This window comes from Cydia pomonella, chromosome 24, assembly GCF_033807575.1.
Source record: "Cydia pomonella isolate Wapato2018A chromosome 24, ilCydPomo1, whole genome shotgun sequence".
Classification (NCBI taxonomy): Eukaryota; Metazoa; Arthropoda; class Insecta; order Lepidoptera; family Tortricidae; genus Cydia; species Cydia pomonella.
Window position 1 is genome coordinate 11,078,323 of NC_084726.1, and position 14,746 is coordinate 11,093,068.

At 35.4% G+C, this 14,746-nt stretch overlaps 3 long non-coding RNA genes across 3 annotated transcripts; all 3 read right to left on the reverse strand.

The window, feature by feature from the left end:
- Positions 1 to 233: 233 nt before the first annotated feature.
- On the reverse strand, positions 234 to 3,458 carry LOC133531189 (uncharacterized). The gene is made up of 4 exons (XR_009801494.1): positions 3,448 to 3,458; positions 2,539 to 2,556; positions 1,263 to 1,434; positions 234 to 300 (listed from the first exon to the last, which is right to left on the reverse strand). It is a non-coding gene; the product is annotated as an uncharacterized LOC133531189 (long non-coding RNA).
- A 1,173-nt stretch (positions 3,459 to 4,631) lies between these two features.
- On the reverse strand, positions 4,632 to 9,088 carry LOC133531188 (uncharacterized). Its single transcript, XR_009801493.1, has 6 exons — positions 9,048 to 9,088; positions 8,289 to 8,312; positions 6,589 to 6,612; positions 5,423 to 5,446; positions 4,784 to 4,804; positions 4,632 to 4,671 (listed from the first exon to the last, which is right to left on the reverse strand). It is a non-coding gene; the product is annotated as an uncharacterized LOC133531188 (long non-coding RNA).
- A 2,468-nt stretch (positions 9,089 to 11,556) lies between these two features.
- Positions 11,557 to 13,302, reverse strand: LOC133530986 (uncharacterized). The gene is made up of 3 exons (XR_009801423.1): positions 13,278 to 13,302; positions 12,308 to 12,370; positions 11,557 to 11,611 (listed from the first exon to the last, which is right to left on the reverse strand). It is a non-coding gene; the product is annotated as an uncharacterized LOC133530986 (long non-coding RNA).
- Between the last annotated feature and the right edge of the window lie 1,444 nt (positions 13,303 to 14,746).

A 14,746-nucleotide genomic window follows, 5' to 3' on the forward strand; every position in this document is an offset into this window, starting at 1 on the left:
GTCATGCATCACTTTCGCACTTACGTACTTGTTAGAATGTGACAGGCATGGTAACAAATGATAAAGAGCCGACCATCTTAGCCCTACTGATGTAGTCTGATGAATTCCAACGTCACCATTTAAATAATTTTGTTAATCATATCGAGCATCTTTAGGATGGACCTGGGAATACGGAGCTGATGAGGACGGATTTCTAGCGAGTAAATAATGAAAATGGTAAATAAAAAACGAAAAAACTCATAAAATTTAATTCGCTTAAAAATTTAACACTTGAATAAATGTGGATGATGTCATCAGGATCTGAAACAAAATTATGTTTGGATTAAAACTTCTAGTCGCTCTAGTTTCTTTGTATTACATAGTTTATAGTTCATGTCATCCACGATCACGCGTAGATTTGTCAAATCTAACATGTAATAATATTGACTGTACAAGCCAATTCACACGTCGTCGTGAACGAAACGATCTTTATCAGAGAAAACTAGTATTATACATAGATTTATACCGGGTTGGGCATGTAACAAGATTGTTAGGAAGCAATCGCTATTTACATTTTTTTTTAAATTACTTTGTAGTTTTATATGTAAAAAATATTTTGTAAAAATAAACTTTGTGATACAAGATTTTATCGCCGATTGTACTTTTCTTTCAACAGGCAAGTAATATTCATTATTCATTATAAGCGCTGGTGGCCTAGCGGTAAAAGTGTGCGACTTGCAATCCAGAGGTCGCGGGTTCAAACCCCGACTTGTACCAATGAGTTTCTCGGAACTTATGTACGAAATATATTTTGATATTTTCCAGTCGCTTTTCGGTGAAGGAAAACATCGTGAGGAAACCGGACGAATCTCAATAAGGCCTAGTTTACCCTCGGGGTTGGAAGGTTCAGAAGGCAGTCGATTTCGTAAAAACTAGTGCCTACGCCAATTCTCGGGATTAGTTTCCAAGCGGACCCTAGGCTCCCATGAGAAGAAGAGGTAAGTAATATTCATCGAGAAAATTCGAACAAATCCCAACACCATTAAGTTGTGTTGTTTTATGATACAGTTCATATAGCTACCTCATGTGTCCATCATCAGATTAGCTCTTAACTAGTATAAGTAGTCCTCCTATTATTTTGTGTTAAGTTTAAGCTCAATCGAATAATGGGACCCGTAGTCTTATTTAGCTTGCAAAATTTGACCCGATACATTCATAGCTAAATAGAAGCTAGTAAAAAGGACTGTTCAATAACAATATAGCCATAGTTTTCTATGACTTACTCAATTCTCACAGCTCCTTTGCCTGACTAACACAGTACTCTCTAGTCTCGGGTGAGAATATGCACAGTTGCTTTTTGGAACCCTTTCCATGTCCATATCCTTTTCCATGTCCATTCCCCTGCATCATGTTTGCATCGTCGTCGTCGCTTAATGTTGCCTCATCGTCAACGCCCTTTGAATAAAAAGATACTCATATTAGTTGTGACTGAAAACCAGCATTGAAAAGTGCATATTTAAAAGTTATCTGGGGGTGAACATTTTGGTTTACTGTCGCAACAAATGATTATTTTAGTATTTAAATTTGCGTTATGCTAAGTAGAGATAATCCTTAAAAATATAAACTGAAATAAATTTGATATACAAAGGAAAAAGTGATGAAGTTGCTAATTCTTGGAAAGTGGCATGCCGATATCAATGTTGGCCGAACGTTTTTAGAATTACGTTTTTAGAAAATATGTTACATAAATCATCATATGTCATTAATAAAAATGTAAAAAAATTTAGAATTGACAATTAACCATTACAAATTGAAGCGTAAAATGTAATCGTCCGTTACGTTTTACGGTTCAATTTGTAATGGTTATTGGTCAATTCTAATTAACAATTGTCCAGCACTGGCCGGCGTGATCCTGGTGGTCGACGGGCTGTAGCATCTGTCGCGATTGCAGAGGACACTGGTTGGAACTCAAATAGATACACTAAAGAAAATGTGAACAATTTTACCGGTGGCCGAGGCGGGAACTGAACCCGCGTCTTTAGCTTACGCGGCTAACGTCCTCATAAAATAATTTGATTGTTCTCTAGTTGGACACTGGTTCGATTCCATTTCCTATGTATATGTGTCATTAACTCATTAAAATTTTGGTTAGGCGCTGAACCCACGTAGGTACAGAACCACGCGGCGCGGCGGGAACCTTATATGACGGTATAGGTAAACCACCTAGCCTGCGCCCACGGCGCGCGACGGCGCGGTGGCACACAGGGTTTGTTCTTGATGCTGTTGGCACGACTAGTAACGAAGACTTTATGGGTTCTTGGCGTTCAAAGGGTTAAACAAACTTTTTTATCATTTCTACATTTTATCAACAAAAACCTTTATGACAGAACTTATGGACCGACTAAGTCGGTAAAGATAACTATGTGAGAATGCCAGATTCTTGATTCGGTTTCAACTTCCAGTGGTCGCGGTAGACGCACCACAATGGTTGAAGTTCATGTATAGGCGCGACAGTAAGTATTTGGGATACCCACATTCAAATACTACTATCCCTTTTACCTCATCATCATCCATTGGCTGTAAATTAAAATTGACAACTGTTAAATATGTTCCTTGGTCGCTGCTAACCTCATGTTCTAGTCTTTTTAAGGGTCGATTTATTTATATTAGATCTACAGACATTATGCGTGCCAAAGACGTGCCATGCCAGACAAAATATAATATTCTTCTATACAATATCTATTAAGCTATTCGGGTGTAATGCTCAATAATTATATTATATAAAAAAAACTATCATATATTTGTTATAACGCCATTTGACATAATATTATATGTTATAATGTAATTTTTATTATACGTTTCTTTCGATATATTATGATTTCATCTAAACTGTCATTGATATAATGTCTATTGTAATATAATTTTTAAGTCCGTATATTCGAAATAATTAACTTCCATAATCTAAACATAAATAATACTAAACTTAAAAAACTTATACATAAACATAAAAATAATAATAAAAACTATAAATAAACTTAAAATAAAGGTCCTATAAATAAAACACGTCCTCCAAGTCACTGCCGATGGGCAGTGTGCCCAGAAGGCAGGCCGCATTGCCACGTTGAATGGCAATGCTAATGCGTTGAGCAAAATACTGAATTATAAAAAATGTAGTGCACCCAAGCTTTTCATATCTATCGTTACACGGCCGCACAGATACCGACAGACAACTGTACGGTAAAAAAATGCTCGGCACGTGTTTAGCACGCTCAATGTCTGCAGATATAAATCGACCTTAATTCTTCACGGGATATATTTAAAACACATTGAGTGCCGGGAACCCACACGGCGGGTTCTCTGTTTGTAGTCGCTTTCAAAAGAAAGGTTAGATTTGACAAATCTGCGTAGCATCGTCAATGGCACTATTTCTAGTCATACAAATGTAATGTATATTTAATGAACACTTACTGGGTAGGGCTGGTGAAAAAATCAATAAATCAAGGTAAATAAAATTTAATTACACGTATTTATTATTTAGTAACTATTGCGGTAACCAAACACAATATTACGACAAAAAAAATCTTGTCATGATAAAACAGGTATAGCTGTAAGGTTTTTTCTTGGTTTGTAACCAATGACAGTTGGGAACTCCGCAATCACTGGTTAAAAATGAAGACTACAATTTTATATTGACATTTTTGACGTATAACGTGTGGCGAACGTCTTTAATAAAATACCGTAGACGGCGTCGGTCGGATCAAAAACTGAATCAACAACTCACTCTAGACTAGACTCTTAGTCAGTCTAGTTAGTTAGACTCTTAGTTGTGTCAACTAGACGCAACGAAAAGTGTTATGGCGCGGTCATTTGATAGAAATTACTCTATTTAAATGAAAATATGCGGGATTATAAGAAGCTGCAAAATATAAAAATGTGACTTTTTTCAAATAAATTTTACAACCGTTCTTGATTGAGGTTACCGTATGCAAGCATTAATGCACAAAACTGACGCAAAATAGCTCTGATAGTAAGACAAAGCGAAAATGGCTCTTCACAATTCACTATAACTCTAGTACGTGTATGTAAAATGTATAATTGTTGGTGCAATAATAGTACATTACGATACAAGTGCGAAAAATAGGAAATTTGGAACGAGTGGCGATAAATTAAAACACGACCGGAGGGAGTGTTTTAAATCGACACGAGTTGCGAATTACCTATTCGCACATGTATCGTACAACGTTTTACAGTACATATGGCCCTTTAAATGTTCGACACAGTAACGTAATATGCTAATTTTCGCACTAGTGCGGTAAAGTAGCACCATATGTACTGTAAAGAATATTTACTTACTTACTTACATGGTCATCTCGTCAAATTATACATTAGAATCTATAACGGCGCGGCGCCGCGCCGGCGCGGGTTAGTAGACTTAGTACTTAGAACATCTACGAGCCTTCGGGCCTTCGGCATTTAAACATTATACTATTATATAGTTCCTTATTTGAGTACTAACCTCCGGCTACGCTTTGGCCCTACGCGGAGCTCGGCCTATGCAATAGATGTCCATAACCCGTTTCACGTAAACCATGCTCAGTCCCTGATGCCGCCATCCCCGATTTTTTTATAATTTTGGAGGCAAAAATAAACAAATGAAGACAAATAATGTACCTTAATTTGGTCTATCTCCGTCTAAAACGTGAAATAAATTAATTAAAATGTGCCCGCGATTTCGTTTGCACAGATGTATTTAATCATATGAAACAAAAATAAAAAAGTATTCAAAACACTTATTACGAATTACCTGTTCATAACCGTTGCTACCCTAAAATAAAATAATAAGATAATTACTTATTTATTTAACATTTGATTCAGACAACAAGGTCCATATTACACATACCTTATAGACTAACATACATGTATATGTATATGTATGTATAATGTATACTCTGTCAGATTATACATTAAAGTTAAGATAAAGATATTTTATTATTCATAGACGTCAAATAAAGCTACACCGGCTCTAACCCTACACTTCTGACCCGAGATTTAAATCCTCCCTCAATTGGAGGAGGGTATTCCAATAAGGACCGGCAAGAAACTCGGCGGGACTTATCTTATTACCTTCAGCCTGTGGCTTCCTTTGCATAGCATCATAAGATCCGTAATGAAACTATTCTATGTTAAATGGATATTAATAGTACGGAAAAATGATTACTCAAATCATTGTATATTAACTATCTATGCTCTTTCGTTCGATTTTTTCGCAATGTTTTATTGTTATAAGGGTTAGGAGCGAAAAATTAATTCAATAGGTATAAATTTTTAAAAGCTTACATCTCTTATAATCTCTTATCTCATCTTCTAATCTATCTTATAATCTATCATCTCTTTGTAATTAAAAAAAAAACAAACGAAGGTTTTTAATATCTATTATTCTTACAGCTTCTGGATCGTCGTCAGAATCCTTGAATGGAGTAAAACAAGAAATATTTCATTAATTTTGTATTCATAAACATTGCAATACAATGACATGCACGAATTCGTGTACGTGTTTTTTAAAATATCAAAATTTGGGTTGTTTCGACTCAGAATTATTAGAAGTGCTTCCAGGCTTACGATAATTATCGTACATGTACGATAATACGGGCTCCGTTACTGTGTACGTTTGAAAAAGCATTATCGTACGTAAAAGTTAGATAATTGCAGCACTTGGACGATGCCACCCAAAAAGAGTAGAATTCGAAGAAAAATATGACACGTTCCCTCAGAAATAGACTACAATTGGCACCTTTAGGGCGCTCGGCTCCTTAATCATCCCAAAAATACTCAAATATAAAACTGATTTAGGCTAAAATAAAACTTATGAACACATGTAAGATTATTTTGCAAAAAGAGGCGTAGTGCCTTTTTGAAAGGCATTCGTTATTTTTTCATCGGTACGATAATTATGACACTCAAATGCGATAATTCTCTTCAGCTCACCTGGCAACATTTAAATATATAATTTCACTTTTCTTTTTTTTTTTATACTACGTCGGTGGCAAACAAGCATACGGCCTGCCTGATGGTAAGCAGTCTCCGTAGCCTATGTACGCCTGCAACTCCAGTGGAGTTACATGCACGTTGCCGACCCTAACCCCACCCTCGTTGAGCTCTGGCAACCTTACTCACCGGCAGGAACACAACACTATGAGTAGGGTCAAGTGTTATTTGGCTACGGTTTTCTGTAAGGTGGAGGTACTTCCCCAGTTGGGCTCTGCTCTAGATCTGGAATGACATCTGCTGTGCTGTGCCCTACCACACAAGGCGAGATGACATTCACATTGCCCATACCTCTCTTTTGGACGTAGTTTAAGGACATACCCGGGTCCAAATACATGTTAAAACAGTGTGAAAACAATTAATTAAATAAAAATACAAACATAAACATTTCAAAAGTCGTTGAGCGCACTTTATAGTTGAGATAAAATTATAAATCTTGTAATAATAATTAGTGTAACAAAATAAGGGTATTAGCGTGTCTTCTAGCTAGAGTTTGATTTTTTCCTATTATACTACCCACAACAAACTCTTGCATAGGTAATTAAATAATAATATGTGCATTACCTCAGATACTAGTTTCCTTATTTCCTGAAAAGGTTAACCATTTCTAATTAGGTTAGTTACTTAGCTGGCGCGATGACTAAAAATGAGTCTTGGCCTCCAACACAACAGTTTGCCAGTTTTCTCGATCCTGAGCGAATCTATAGGTCAGCTTACGCCGACGTCGGGTTCACGGAGGTCTACATCCACTCTATCTGAACAACTGATTGCCTAGCCGAATATAATAGTTGAGACCAAAACGCATCGTCTCCGTTGGCTTGGCCACCTCGAAAGGATGGGTGATCGAGCAGTCAAAAGAACATACTTGGATCGACCAACTGGACGCTGTCCTGTTGGTCATCCTAAATATTGTTAGGTTAGTTAGGTGTAAACATTTAAGAAGGACTTTCCATTTAACAAACCTGGTTGTTGACACCTGAACACTATTCCTTATAGATAGTTGTTAAATCGTTTAACTAGACTTAAATTGACCAGGAAACTAGGAAACCGGGGATCTAGTGAAACTAACCGTGAATCATTCAAAACTGTTATTGTTAAAACGTTTAAGATCTTTTTTGCTCTGCTTTCTATATATCTATAATGAAAATATGAATATACAAAGATGTTCAGAAATGGCACATGAAAATATGTAACATCGAGCCTTATCTGTGGGAAGGTTTGGCAGCACAGCGTCCTGAGTGGCGCAGGTTGGTACAGGACAAAGTGCGCGATTTCGAGGAGCAAATTAAAGTTGACCTCGCTAAACGCGAGGAGCTGAAAACACGCCATCCTGCTGCCATCTACTACCACTACGTGGCTGGCATCACGTGCCCTCAATGTGCGCCAGAGTTCACCTCGAAGACCGGCTACGTCAGCCATTTCGGGCGCACGAGCGCCGAACTAACTAAGAGTCGAAGTGGTCGCCCACGCTAGGGAATATGTCTGTGTCAAACTGGTGGTAGCCATACAGGCCCCTTATTATTTTGTCTCACACAGAGATGTTTGAAAATATTGCTTAAGCCAACTCCTGTTATTTACATTTATTTGTAGGAAAACTTAAACATTTCAAGTTGGTGTAGGACACTCAACAGCAATAAAAATTATTCGTTTATTGAAATGTTCATACAAAGTTCTTTCCTTTGAATATCAATTGCTTATTTGAGTATAATTTATTATTGTACAGTACACTAATTAAATTTAATGTACACTATACTAAAATAATGGTTCTCTTTTAGAAACAAAAAATATGTCATTAAAAACTACTTGTCAACATATATTTTTTATTTCAAGAAAATAATTATAAAGGTACTATATATTTATTTTATGCACACGAATAACTAATGGTTGAAAAGTGGTAATTTGTTATTTAAATCTATCTTGGCAGTATTTCAAAGTATGTGTTGGCAACTCCAACAGTATATATTCATTCATTCATACATTCGTTCTCACGCTGGCTCCGTTCTCGACGGTCGGGCAATCTGTCGCCATGTTTAATTGCATAAGTACATCTCTGTGGTATTCATTAAATACAAAATGTGACCATCAAGACGGCTTTCTGTCCTTCGCCCTTCAACTGAACCAGCCACTAGATCTCCACTGAACAGTATGAGTAACCAATATATATATATATATATATATATATATAAAAGTAATTGAATGAATTTCCCAAAGTGTGTATTGAAAATAATAATAATAAAATAATAAATATTTCTTTAATACATTACCTCCTTGGTTACGTCACTTAATTTCTGAAATGTTTAAAATGCATTCGTTTTACCTTAGGAGAGAAGTATACGCGTCCATATAAAAAGAGAAAACGTTTTTTCACCTCTAAATATTTTTCATTCTCCATGATATTTAGGGTTCCGTATTTAGTATGTTATTGATACAATAAAAAAAACAAGGTTCCTTTTCTTTACTTTCAATACAAAAAAAAATGTTTTGTTTTAAAGCGAAACCTATAAACCTAGAATATATTATGCTGAAGCGATCGATATCAAAATCACAGTGATTTGTTCAGATTTAGTTAGTGGAAAACGTTTTTTCCTGAAATGGAATTTCATAAAAAAAAATACCGTTATTTCGCTAGGATCGCAAAGCTATTCTTCCCGCTTAAGGTATATTTGTAAATTATGAAAGACAAGGGGAGAGGCCTTTGCCAAAAGGCACACACCATAATAGGCTAGTAAAAAAATTTAATTGAAAAATCACAACGACATACATATGGCATAACATACTTAATGCATATGCATTGCATGCAAAATAGGTACATATTTCGTCGGTTAAAAGTGTAAACCTGCGAAATCCATTTTTGAAATGTATTTATTTTTAACTTTAATGACTATAAATTTTACTATTTTCATAAATGGATTCGGCAGAAATACACTCTTAGCCAACGATTTTTGTATTATGTGCAATATTTTTTTTATTAATAAATAACAACTAAAATAATAATACTTGTTCCAGAAATATGAATGTCTTACCTGTGACAAAACTTGCGCGACCTATTTATAAAAAATATAGAATGTAGATTATTTATTTAAACATTTTTTGACGATCCTGCCTACGAAACCGATGGTCCTGGGTTCGAATCCCGGTAAGGGCATTTATTTGTGCAATGAACACAGGTATTTGTTACCGAGTCATGGGTAATTTCTATGTAGATAAGTATTAATTTATCTATAATAAGTATGTGTATATCGTCAAGTACCCATAGTACAAGCTTTGCTTAGTCTGGGGCTAGGTCGATCTATGTAAGATGTCCCCAAATATTTATTTAAGTATTTTATTTATTGCGTTTATTCATTTCGAATCTTAGCTTAGGTTTTTTACAATATGAATAGAAAAGCACTTACAAAAGAACAAAAATATATATACTTTATAAAAAAAAACGTAATCTAGATTTTAGAGTGCCGCCAGCAAAGGGGCAAGTCCCAAGCTGCCGGAGGTCAGGGCCACAGGGTCAGGCAAGAGAGAGGGACCTACGTACTATTGTTTGTTTACGTTACGGAAAATAGTACCTTTGAAATTGAGTGTAGATACATTCCTACTTAAAAAAAATCATTTTATTTTTGATATCTTAAATCTCTACTTTAGTTATTTTATGCAAAAAATATGATTATAAAGTTTTTATCTTAGTAACAAAAGAAACAAAAATATTAATTTTTAATCAATAGTTACAAACCAGCTGTAAAGAAATACGAGTATATACGTGAGCACAATGTTTTGTTACAAGCATTTATTTGAGAGACCTCACACTGTTAGCGTTTCTCGGCCGTCTGTGTCTAGTCAACTTTGTGGCAGGGATTGTACAAGCGGTTTTATTTAATACCTGTAAATAAATTGGCAAAGTATTACCGGTAAAAAAAGAATACCTATATTCCTATTAGAGGTATGGTTTTAAGTTCCCTTTTGTTTTCACCGCTATTTATAGACTATTTACAATACTCGTATTAAATACCTTTATTCAATACCTCTTCATTGCACTTGAAAAGTAAGATGTCAATCAGACACTACTAGTAAATCACAAGAAATAGGTGTAATATTGTAACATCAGGCGATAACATTCTAATAGCTGGCTAAAGTGTAGTAGAAGTAGTAGTAGGTAGTAGAATAAGTAGTAGTATTAGTACCTAGATTAATATTATTTACTTCTGAAAGTAAATTATTTATGTAACGATGTCCTTCATTTTATTCGAAAAGGAAAAGCCTAGCCAAAGTACCAAGTCTGAAATGTTCTGACAACTTAGCAATACGGCAAAGCACAACATCTTCAAAGAAAGAAATAAAGGAGTATATTGACATTGACATACATTACCGGTAATGGTTTTTAAGGGTAAATTGTCAAATACAGGTATTGTTGTCTAATGGCAGAATCGCTAATAGAAATGAATACCGTTATTCATTATACCGGTAATCAAAGCTTTAGTGATATAAATAGCTAAATACAACTATAATCGGTTATACCTACTTTAAAACCGCTGATCAGAATACCGGTAACGATCCCTGCTTTGTGGCTGCTGCTCGTCACAACGTTGACAAAATGACACCATTTTTCAAAGCGATGACTAGACGCCGACGCTCAATAGACGCTCCAAAGATAAAGATAAGATAAATATAGTTTATTTTACAAGCTTTTACTTAACTTGCAATGTATGCATTTAATTTGACCCACTTCTTCCAATTAAACTGAAAATTTGCATGCATATGTAAGTCGGGTGACAATGCAATATTATGGTACCATCGAGCTGATCTGAGGATGGAGACAAGAGGTGGCCATACTCTGTGATAGTACAACGCAACCTGCTGTCAAGCTCGCACAGTGTCATTGACAACCGGCGTCATGGGCGGGACAACAATATAATTATGCGATTATAGACGCAAAGATTATAGACTGTCAGCGCAAAGTAAATAGCGTCGGCGCGTGCCGGAGCAGAGTTCGCTCAGTACAAAGTGCCATTTTCGCCGCACGCACACAGACGTGACATTTACGTACACAGACGTTACATTTACAGGCGTTCTCGGGCGCTCTCGGGCAGAGCTTAGTCGAGCTGTGCGCGCGTTGCTCACTTGACGTCCCCGCCGCTACGTAGGTAGTTAGGTACCTACTGTCATGTACGTCAAAATGCAGTATCTAAGGAATGTAAACATGATAAGATGTATGTATAAACGAATCGATGTATGTATGTCTGTAAACTTATATTACCTACTCCTTTTTAAAATTCGAAATTAATACAGAAGCAACCCTAGTGCGACGGGCAAGTTTAGGTATGTATTTTCAAGAACGGCGGGAACGGACCGTCTGTTTATTTTTTATTTTGTCAGTAAGTAGCCATAGAATATGTACGAGTATGGCGAACTTGATCTTAGAAATCGGACATATACAATAGATATGTCAACAGGCGAATCAATGTACGAAAATCTATATGGAACGCGTCCCTGCTTTAGTAATGCTTATTCTAATTTTAACTTTTTATAATATTATTCTACAAATATATTAAAAACATAAGCGTACCACTTTCGCTGACATAGGAGCATCTTCTTTATCCTGAAAAAAAAAAGCAATGTATATGAGCTCAGATGCAGTAGAGTTCGTTTAGGTTATACACAATTGGCTACTTGACAGTTTTTTGTAAATAATGTTAATCGATCTTGATTTTCCTGAGGATCCAATGTCTATATAGGACTCATGGCATTTAAGCAACACAAAGGTCAGAAATGAGAGTTAAAGTCTGACGTTCGCACTCGACGATTCAAACGCCTCTAATAAAATGATAATATGATGTGACGTCACATTATATAAGTCTGTCCTAAATGTATGGAAGATCAAGGAAATTGCCATTTTGACCCTGAAATATTGCGTTTATGTATATAGTTGTTGTACAATTTATTTTTCAATAAAATGTAAGGAATATAATGGTATCATTTTCTTTTCTGTTTTTGAAAGACAATTTTTTTTTGAGACTGGAGTATTGTGTTTTTTTATAATCTCAATATAATTTATTAAATTCAACTTTTTTATAATGGTTGGCTTATTTTCTATCCATTTAACTATATTTTGTTATAATATTCAACATGTGTCAAGTACCCAATTATAAAATTATTATTTCTTATTTTTTTATAATAATTATACAATGATATTACTAGGCATTAAGGCAAATAGGTTGCCTAGTTTAATTGCGTACGGACAATTATTTTTCATTTTTTTTTATTCCATGACATTTTGCAACTTAATATAACATACCAATGTTTCCATCAACTTTTCTTGAAATGTTTCCGTCGACTTCAGCACCTCTTTTCCCAAACCCTAAAATGTTTTATTATTATTATTTAACACACTCTTTGTTGGAATGTGCCTAGTTCGAAACAACAGTAAATATTTATTAAAAAACGCAAGTGAGTCTAGCTCCGTCAAATAGACATTTGGTAAATATCGCTTGATAAAAAAATCGCCTAGTTTTTATTTTTAAATTAAATGTGACATTCGGATAATGACTGCAATAGCTTGTTACTGTTGCGGAGTTAAGGTAAATTCCGATGTCTGTGTGGTTTGGTTATAAAATAGTTCTGGATCTTAGAAAATCTACCAATGTAGGACATACAAGTACTGTTCGTGGGTTGGCTGTTGAACTCTGATGATTTCTAAGCTATTCTTAGACTTTTCTTCTCTATGTTAACTGCACCAATCATGGGACATTTAAGAGAAAATTTTGAGTATTTTTGATATTTCACCGACACCTGTAAAATTTCTGCCGCTTTACGCTTTAAAAGTTGAATGTCCTTTATGTTTTCTATCTATTTAATTAAAGTTACTGCAATTGGTTTCAATATTATTACTCGTAACCAATTAAAACTGTGGTTTTTTGCTCCAGTCATGGGATGTACGGCGCGATCATTTTCAAACTAACAAACATCAATGAAAAATTAAAGCTCTTTGGCTCTTATTTATGGTAAAATGTTGCCAGCGAATAAAAACGGATGGTAAATACTTGTTTTACAGGATTTTTCTATACCATCCCAATACTGGTGCCTGTTATTATAGAGGTGTTTACTATACTATAAACAGTAGCTCTGCTATAGTTCGTGTCATCCACGATGACGCGTAGATTTGTCAAATCTAACCTTTAATAAAATTATAATACGAGTCAAGCCACGCGTCATTGTGAATGACACGATATATAATCCCTATAATAATAACCTATTTTTATACATACCTCGACGAGCACACGATTTAACTACAGAAAAAAAGTTATATTACAAAAATGCGTAATATTGGAGTTGCAGGCGTACACAGGCTACGGAGACTGCTTACCATCAGGCGGGCCGTATGCTTGTTTGCCACCGACGTAGTATTAAAATAAATCATGAGAAACAGACAATTGCATATCATGGCTTAAATGCACGTCATCCAAAACAAGTGTACACAGCATGCTTTACTAGTAAACGGAAATGTAGCAAATTAATTTAACACCATATCATAGCTAAAGTGAAAAATATCAAAGCATGGATATTTGTTCCTGAATCATGGGTGTTTTCTATGGATTTAAGTATTTAGAAATATTTATTTATTATATATATATACCGTTGTCTAAGTACCCTCAACACAAGCCTTATTGAGCTTACTGTGGGACTTAGTCAAATTGTGTAATAATGTCGTATAATATATATATATATATATATATATATATATATATATATAAGTGAAATTATAATGCCTAAACATTCATACACAAATTTACTAAGTCCTACAGTAAGCTCTATAAGGCTTGTACTGAGGGTACTTTGTCGGTGTCGCGAACGTATTGCGAACCAGCTAATATTTGCCAACGTCATGGAGTAGATGGCGCTAGTAGTCACGTTTAACTTAAGTAACCGCTTCTAGGTTATTGGGATTTTTTGAGGGAAGTTGAGAGGGTAGATGAGAACGACAGTAGGAAAAAGGAGGTTGTGTGCGAACAAATCGACGCGGCAGTGATATTTGCTTTTAGATCAAGTCAAGAACGATCTTATGGTGTTATTAGAATAATTATGTGTCTCGGGTATATTGTGACCCACGTTATCAGTACTCAAAGTGAACAGTGATCCAGTGAGGCTAATATGAACTTAAGGTAAACTTTGTGTGAGGAATGGGGTCGCTATAAGGGGAGGTTTGGAGGCGACTATTAAGCTCAAGAAACCAGGTGGATAATCATGTGATACTCATGTTATATGTAGGTAAAAAAGTCGGACACCAGCACAACTCATATCGTCATCTCACTAACATCCAGGCCTCGTATAGGTATGTAGTACATTTACATATCGCTTTCCAGTATCCGTAAAAGCATTAGCTCATTCGATAGGTTAATAAGTATGGTGAGCTTGACGACATGGTGGAGATGCTGGGATCCGATTAGCATAAAAAAAAGGAGTGTGGTCGAGTTGTAGATAGATTCTATTTTACATTCTGATTTGTGATTATATAAAAATAGCGTGATTCTCCCTTGGCTGGGGAGGGCTGCCGGACATGAAGTGGGTGCACCCAGAGATGGAAATGTCAACAGTGGCCTTAATGGATAAGCGAATAATATTTGACAATATACATTACTAGCAGTGTAGTTGGTGAAGTAAGCGGAAACCAAATGGTCTGGCGAGATGTCCTTAATATAACAAGATGGTTGGATAATTTGATAATTTGCGTTGCGCC